At 44.8% G+C, this 8,420-nt stretch overlaps 1 non-coding gene across 1 annotated transcript; it reads right to left on the minus strand.

The window, feature by feature from the left end:
• Positions 1-2,195: 2,195 nt before the first annotated feature.
• Positions 2,196-2,384, minus strand: LOC136574132 (U2 spliceosomal RNA). Its single transcript, XR_010786251.1, has one exon. It is a non-coding gene; the product is annotated as a U2 spliceosomal RNA (small nuclear RNA).
• Positions 2,385-8,420: the final 6,036 nt, after the last annotated feature.

The following is an 8,420-nucleotide window of genomic DNA, read 5'->3' on the forward strand; positions in this document are numbered from 1 at the left end:
TTTACGTTATACAAATCGATAGACATTTTATACCAAACTAGCGTACCCGTCGCGCGTTGCTGCGAAGACAGACATACATACATACATTCGTTTTTATATATCTAGATGACGGCAGCAGCGACCACTGAGGTTTTGCAGGCCGCTGCTTCCCCCTTGCAGGCTGAATAAAATAGCCGTTGTGTGGAACATCCAATTTATCCGGCTGCTGTGGCTTCTTGGGAAGATAGCCTAGTACATGTTTGCCCACTTCCAACTCCAATGGAGACTGACTGTAAATGGCTGGCGTGCTCTAGTATTTATGGTTTCAAGCTGTACGTGTCATTGCATACAGTCTATCTATCTATCTATCTAGGTTATTGCATACAGTCTATCTATCTATCTATCTATGACATCAGGAAATGAGAGAATTATATTCCGTACGTAAAATTTGAACGCTAATTCTTTGGCGCTTTGAATAGAATAATCGAGTTGGGACCCATTAACTTTTCCTATTTATGACATAATCAATGCTCGTGCCAAATTTCAAGTTTCTATGACATTGGGAAGTGAGAGAATTAAATTCCGTACATAAAATTTGGACGCTAATTCTTTTGCGCTTAGAATTGAATAATCGAGTTGGGATGAGACATAAGGCCTTGCCCATAAGCATTCCCCAACCTCCAAGAACTGAACCTACCTACCTGAATGAGATTTTGTAGGCCGCTGCTTCCCCCTTGCGGGCTGAATAAAATAGCCGTTGGGTGGAACATACAATTTATCCGGCTGCTGTGGCTTCTTAGGAAGATATCCTAGTACTTGTTTACCCACTTTCAACTCCAATGGTAATTGGCTGGCGTGCTCTAGTGGTTCCAAGCTGTACGTGTCATAATAGAGCCTTAATGACATCACAATGCAGCTTTATAGAACATGTTGGGGCATGTTCAAGGGCGTCCGATGTTGATGACATCAGTGATGACATCACAATAGCAGGTGGCTTACTTATTCGATCTACGTGGGGGGGGGTCGTAACTTTCGACGACGCTCGCGCGCGCGCCATTTATCGTAGGATAATTGTACTATGCCTATAATCTTCCCAGGAGTGTACTCAACAACTTCCCAAAGTTTCACGGCGATCGGATGAATGGTGTAGTAGCACATAAAGGACAAACAGACACGCACGCAGACAGACATACATTCAATTTTATATATATAGATAATCATCATGTCTATCACAGCAGCAGCATTCAGTCAGTCAGTGGCTGAGAAACGAGCTCCATGCAAGTTTACATTAAACAGACACATTTCTTTCTTTACTGTATTGACTGCGGTCTGTAATCGAGCTGTTGAACTGTTTCTGTGTCCATGCATTGAATAAAACAATACATCCTTGTAAAGTAGACGTCCGTTCGTTGGACTTCTTTGCTCCCCGAGTGTTGCTCCATCTCTAAACGTTGGCCTGGATCTTCATGGACGAATACTGCCCATCCCACGTGGAGCGTGTATCTCAGCCCACGTGGAGTGCTACAGTCCAATGAGGTATTCCGTGCTGCATAGCAAGCCTCGGGCCTGTGTGATTGGGGGTCCGCTGCTGTCTGTCCACTCTGAAGCGCGCATCCAGGGCCGGCCGGGCGGCCGCTTTTCGACTACCAGCGACTGCAGGTCACTCACACAGGCTGGTTGGAATGGCCTAGCATTATCCTGATCCGGAGGTGTAACTTGAAGCTGCGGGGCCCCAGTACAAAGTCTGGAACTGGGCCCCCAAACTATAAAGCTTCATTGATAGCATTGGTTTGCAATGTGGGGAAGAGAGACTTTATGGGCCCCCTAGGGCTCCGGGCCCCAGGTGTGACCGCATCCCCTGCACATACACCCATGACCCGAATACGTGGCGCATATAGACACAGGCTGCCAGGATATGCTGTGCCTGCCCGATGTTTCCAACTTGGCTATTAGCGCAGCGATAGGTACGAACTATAGAGTGCGGCTGCCATATGAACTGGTGTGTGTGTGTGTGTGTGTGTTGTTTTGCTTCCAGTTGTACCTGTGCTGTGCACACTCTGGCAGACGCAGCTGCTCAGTGGATACAATGTTGCGAGCTCCACGGCAGCAGACGGGCTGAGTGTCAATCAAAGTGCTTGGGTGGTAGCAGCAGCCGCCGCCACAGCTGCACTGCACCTCTTGGTCGTCGTTTCTGTTTTTGAATACTGAAATAAGAAAGGGGGTGCACTGGTCCTGGAGGTACTGCAATACCAGGTCAATGCGCGGAGTGGACAGAGCAAGCTCTTTTTCCAGCTCCCTGTTCTAAAAATCCATTTAATATATGGTCCCCAGATAGGGGACGTATCAGATATTAAACTGATAAGAACAGATTTTTTTTATTTTTTATTTTTTTTTTACCCTCAGATTAGGTTGAAACTTACTTTACTTTCAAGTAAACTGCCATTGCATATTTACTGCAACGTTCATCCCTTTCATCATCAGGCTTTATTACTGTTCTTAATTTTCACAATAACAAAAACAAAAATTACAAAGAAAAGCATTCTATTTACAATCTAACAAGTTGAATCCACTTCTTCACCTTCCATACGCCCTCCGCATCCACCCCCCCCCCTCCTCTTATCCCATAGGTAGCATATGAATAACTTCCCCAGTACCATTCTTACACTCGCATTCACACTCAGCTCTTCTCTTTTATACACATACACGTTCCTCACATCCCACAGCACTTCTTTCACACATGACAAAAACAACCACAACAATCTTTCTTTCACTCCATCACTCGCACCTAGACCAAACATCAGTACCTCAAAGGATAGAAACTGAATACCTGTTAGCTCTTTACATAGCGGTCCTAATTTTTTCACCACTTTCTGGGCATAGGCACAATTCCAGAATAAGTGGACTATGCTCTCGCTGCCTCCACACTGGACTCTAGGACAGGTCTCTCTTGTTATCAGACCTCTGCTCCTCTGAAATTCTCTTACGGGTAGTACGCCATGCAAGCTCTGCCATACAATTTCTTTCTGTCTGCCAGTCATTCCATCCATTCTCACTTTCGCCCATACTCTCTGCACATTTCTTCCACCAACCAGATTTATCTCACTCACCCTTTCCCTACTCTCAATCATTCTCACAAGCAGACGTTTATTTCGGAGCATACTCACTTCCACTTCACTCAACTCATACTTCTCTACAAACTTTACAATCCACTCATACCACTTTGGAACCACGAACGCAACAGGCTTACTCAAATCATTCTTACACCACTTCAACCTTACAAACAGTCGCCCGGCCAAATATCTCATCATACACGACACCTTTCTCTCTCTCTCAATCACAGCCAACAAAAAAACTAATCCATTCACTCCAAAATAAACTTCCAGGTTCGGGAAACTCATACCACCATTCCTCCAGTTCTTCACCACAGTCTCTCTTTTCAAGCGCTCCATCTTAGATCCCCAGAAAAAAACAAATAGAATCCTATTTAAACTCCTGAGCCTCATATAGTCAGGCGGGAAGATCATTGCCACATACAAAAAGATAGGCAGGATAATACTCTTTATTACTACTATTTTTCCCAGGAGACTAAGATCTCTCATTCTCCAGAAGGTCAACCGTTTCTCCACTCTTTCCTTTGCTGCCTCCCAACTCTCTTTACCATCCACAGAGTCATTAAACATGATCCCCAGAATTTTAATTGGTCCAGACACTACATTCAAACCTAAATCTCTCACTCCGCCTACCTCCCCAAACACCTTACATTCACTCTTTGACCAATTCACTCTAAAGGCAGACGCACCACAAAAAATAGACGCTAACAACTTGACTCTACGCACAGCACTCTCTGACTCGCACACCACACACACATCATCCATATACGCACACACCTTTAACTCTTTCCCACCACTTCCTGGAATATGGATCCCTCTCACAACTTTATCTTTTCTCAACAGGCACAACAATGGCTCAATCGCACAAATAAAAGCGACTGCGGACAGCGGACAGCCCTGCCGCACCCCTGAACATCCACTCACCTTTCTCCCCACACACCCATTCACCAACACTCTGCTATACATTCCTTTATACAAACTCTGAACTCTCCACACAAAATCACTCGGGAAACCCATTCGTAACAACACTCTAAACAAAAAACTATGAGACAATCTATCATACGCCTTTTCAAAGTCTATAGACACAACATACACACTCTTCTCTCTACTCTTACAATCCCACAACACATCTCTCAACAACACCAGACTCTCTTGCACTCTTCTACCAGGCACCGCACAGAACTGCTCTTCACTCACCACACATTCAACCACATCTCTCATTCTGTTGGCCACTATCTTCGCATAAATCTTGTAATCACAATTAAGTAATGTGATTGGCCTCCAATTTTTCAGACTTTTCAAACTTCCTTTTTTTGGTATTAACACAATCACTCCCCCACGCATGCTCTCAGCCACTTCCACATTCTCCCACATATACTTACACACCGCACACACATCCACTCCCACCACCTTCCACAACAGACGATAGAATTCCACAGGCAACCCATCCTCACCAGGCGTCTTATTCACAGCCATTCCTTGTACCACTCTCTCCACCTCATCCATAGATATGTCTCTCATCACAGACGCTCTCTCTCCCTCTCCAAGCTTACTCTCTAGCACACTCAGCACCTCACTCTCCAAACTCTCATCCCTCTCTTTCACCTCATACAGATCCTCATAGAACGCAGCCACTTCCTCACTCACACCATCCCCACTCACCTCACATCCATCCTCTTTCGCCACCACCTCTATTGTTGGTTTCTTTGCAAAGACCTTTTTAAAGAAAAACCTAGAGCATTTCTCTCCATACTCCATCTTCTCCAGTTTGGCCCTGTATATGATGCTTCTGCCTTTTTCTGTCATATACCTATTAATTTCTCTCCTCACACTCACCAACTCATCCTGCACATCCACACCATTCTCTCTCATTCTCTCCAAAAAGCTTAGACGTGTGTTTAGTTTTGTGTACTCCTCTCGCCTTCTTGCTGCCAGTTTATATCCCAAAGACTTGAAATATGCTTTAGTCTTCTTTTTTACCCAATCCCACCACTGCAGAATATTAGCAAACTTGTTTTTCCTCTCACACCACCTGTTATACAGACACTCATACTCCTTTCTCACATCCTCGCTCTCCAGATGACTTATATTGAGTTTCCACAGCCCCCTCCCATGTACCCCTCTCACATTCACATCCACACCACACAGCAAACACTCATGATCCGAGAAAATAACTGGTTTTTGTTGGTAGCTTAACGGTATGATGTTCTCTGAAACAAAACAATAGTCCAGCCGGGAATGAAGGCCCCCTCTATCAGCATGGTACGTAAATAATTTGGGTTTAACGTTACATAAAATCTGCATATCTTGCAACCTAAAATCAGAAATAATCTCTGACAAAACCTTCCCAGACAAATCAAAAGCCTTCTTGTCCAGGTCGCAGTTCACATCACCGACTATAATTACTGGCATTCTGCCCTGAATAAACAATTTAATTTTTTCAAATAAAAGTTTTCTCTCATTCTTACTGCTGGGAGCATAAATATTAACTAACAAAAACTTAGTGTTTTTATATATCAGTACCGCTGACAGACACCTCCCCACCTCAATTACTGTGTAGCTGTCTAGCTGCACCTCCCCCGACTTTAGCAATATTTCATTTCTGTTTGTCTTACTACCAGACCATATACATGTCCCACAAGGCCATTCATCAGGTTTTATATCACCAGTAATCCCACATTCTTGCAGACAGTACACATCCGCATTCTCCTGTCTGAGAAAACTCAGTATGGCCGTCCTCCTGGCCCTACTGGTAAAAACTCGGACATTTTGTGAGCAAATGGTAAAACCCATATTACATCCTCATATACATCATGCTGCTTAAATACATCAGGGTGAATACCCTATGCAAAGATTCATTTATAAATCTTCACCACTATCAGTAGTAAGGACAAGGTCCTGCGCCACTTTTTCCAGCGGGTCGCCGGTTTCCATGGGTTTTTCTTTACTCTTCTCACACTTTCGTTTTTTAGCAGAGTCCCCCACCACTTTTGCGAACTCTTCATCACTTGAGCTTTCAGAATCCCCACCACCCTCCCTCTTACACAGGGAAGTCTCTGGTGAGGAGAAGCTTGCAATGTTCTCTGGGTCTGAGGGATGTAGTGGACTCTCCACCCCTTCAATTACTTCCTCCAGGTGTCTAATTATCTCAGACACCTGGGTCTCAGACACCTCCACAGCTTCAGGCAATTCTGCCGCCTCAGACACTTTAACAGCCTCAGGTGGTTTGGAAACTACAGGCATTTTACTTGCCACCGGCGCTTTAGTTGCTCTGGACATTTTAGTTGCTTTGGACACTTTAGCAACCACTGGCGCCCTAGCAGCTCCAGACACTCCAGCCTCCACAGGTGCTTTAGCAGCCACAGGTGCCTTAGCAGCCACTGCAGCCCAAGATATTTTTGCAGTTTCAGTTTTTGTGGCTTCAGACAATTTTGCAGTCCCAGACGTTTTTGGAACCTCAGACACTACGGCTCCAGATACCTCAGCAGGCCCTGCAGCTTCAGCCTGCACACTTTTGGGGTTTTCAACCTTCCTCTGTATGCCAGGAGATTTACCAGCTCTCTCCTGCTCTGGCTCCTCTTCCCTCTCTCCTCCCATTCTGGGCCTTATGCTCGCAGTGCAATCTTTAAACATGTGATCGCTGGAGCCACAAAAGTCACACCGCTTTGGTTGCGGGCAATTACCAGCGTGATGACCTTCTTCCTGGCAGTTTCTGCATACTTGCCCTTTCGTGCATTCAGTTTTTACATGCCCAAACTCAAAGCAATTGCGGCAGTAAGTGGGTTGCCCCGGATAAGACAAATAGCCTCTATGTCCAGCAATTGTGAAGTTGGCCGGTGGGTGCTTCACACCTCCAATGCTGTCTGCACTCTGTCTAAATCTGCAATAAAACTTGTACTTGCAGTTGAATATGCCTAAAATGTTCATCTGCTTGTCTCCCCCCCTCACCTGGTCGCAATATCTTCTTAAAAAGCTTTTAATTAGTTCAACCTCAGTGAAGGGGTTGTAGACATGCACCAAGACTGGCTTTTCGTGGATGCCAAACAACGGAGTGATCCTAACTCCATCCAACAAATCAATGTCCTTGTGCTTTCTGAGCCATTCATAAACATTTAGGCAGATATGTTCCTCTGTAAAAGTCACATCGTACATACCCTGCCGTGGAAAGTCCTGCACGCTGTAGATGGTTGCTTTAGGAACCTTCATCTTCTCCAGGAGAATATCTCTGACGATAAAGACGACAGTGTTCTTGTTGTAATCTCCTGGCGCAACTTCAAAGCGTATGGAATTCTTCATGCCAAACATTTTCAGGGGTCAGCTGTCGGTCCAAAAACCACAGGAAAAAGATGCCGCTCCAAGCAAAAAAACTGGGCGCACCCAGATCGCTCCTCCAGCACAGACCGAGCCTTACACTTGATCTGAGCCAAAAGGCCGAGAAGCGATAACCCGAAATGGGTTTCACCTGTAGCCCGGCCCGCCCAACTCCACTTCCAAGGCTTGAGGCAACACGCTCAGCCAGCACTCTGGGCGCACCCACAATGCACCCAGGCAGCTGGGAGAGTTTGTAAAACTTTCCATAGCCCCGCCCCACGCCTTCTCAACTGCGCCCAGCCTCACACCCTCAGTCCTTCCTCTTGCACCGTGCTCACGCATCCTAGGCTTGCAGAGCCTGCTGCTGCTGCTGCTACTGCAGGACTCGTCAGCTCCCTACAAAGGATGGTTAAGCCGGCGATGACACTAGAAGCAAGCACTAGTTTGTCTCTGAAGGTGCGTCGGTCGGTCGGTTGGAGGGATCTCTTCGGCCGGCCGCATTTCGAGTGGGGACGAATGGAAACTTTTTACCTAAAATAAGGGAAATTGGCTTCGGCCCCATAGGGCTTTATTGCCTTCCCCTGGGCCAGCATTAGTAGACCCTAGTAAGGAGAATATTAGAGCGGCATGGTCATCCGAAGAACTTAAAAACATACAGCAGGCCTTTTTTGCCCGCCATACATACATAACTACAGATTTTTTTTTTTTTTTTTACATATATACATTATATATATACACATTATATTTATATGCACATTATATATATATATATATATATATATATATATATATATATATATACATATACACACACACACACACACACACATTATATATATATATATACACATTATATATATATACACACATACATACACACACACACACAATCTTAAATCTCTCTTTAATCTATATCTACAAAATCTGTAATTTAGAAAAAATCCATATCTATATTCTACATAATTAATAAAGATAGATAGATAGATAGACTCACATACATACATACATACATACATACAT

The sequence above is a fragment of the Eleutherodactylus coqui genome, chromosome 7 (genome assembly GCF_035609145.1).
Source record: "Eleutherodactylus coqui strain aEleCoq1 chromosome 7, aEleCoq1.hap1, whole genome shotgun sequence".
Taxonomy (NCBI): Eukaryota; Metazoa; Chordata; class Amphibia; order Anura; family Eleutherodactylidae; genus Eleutherodactylus; species Eleutherodactylus coqui.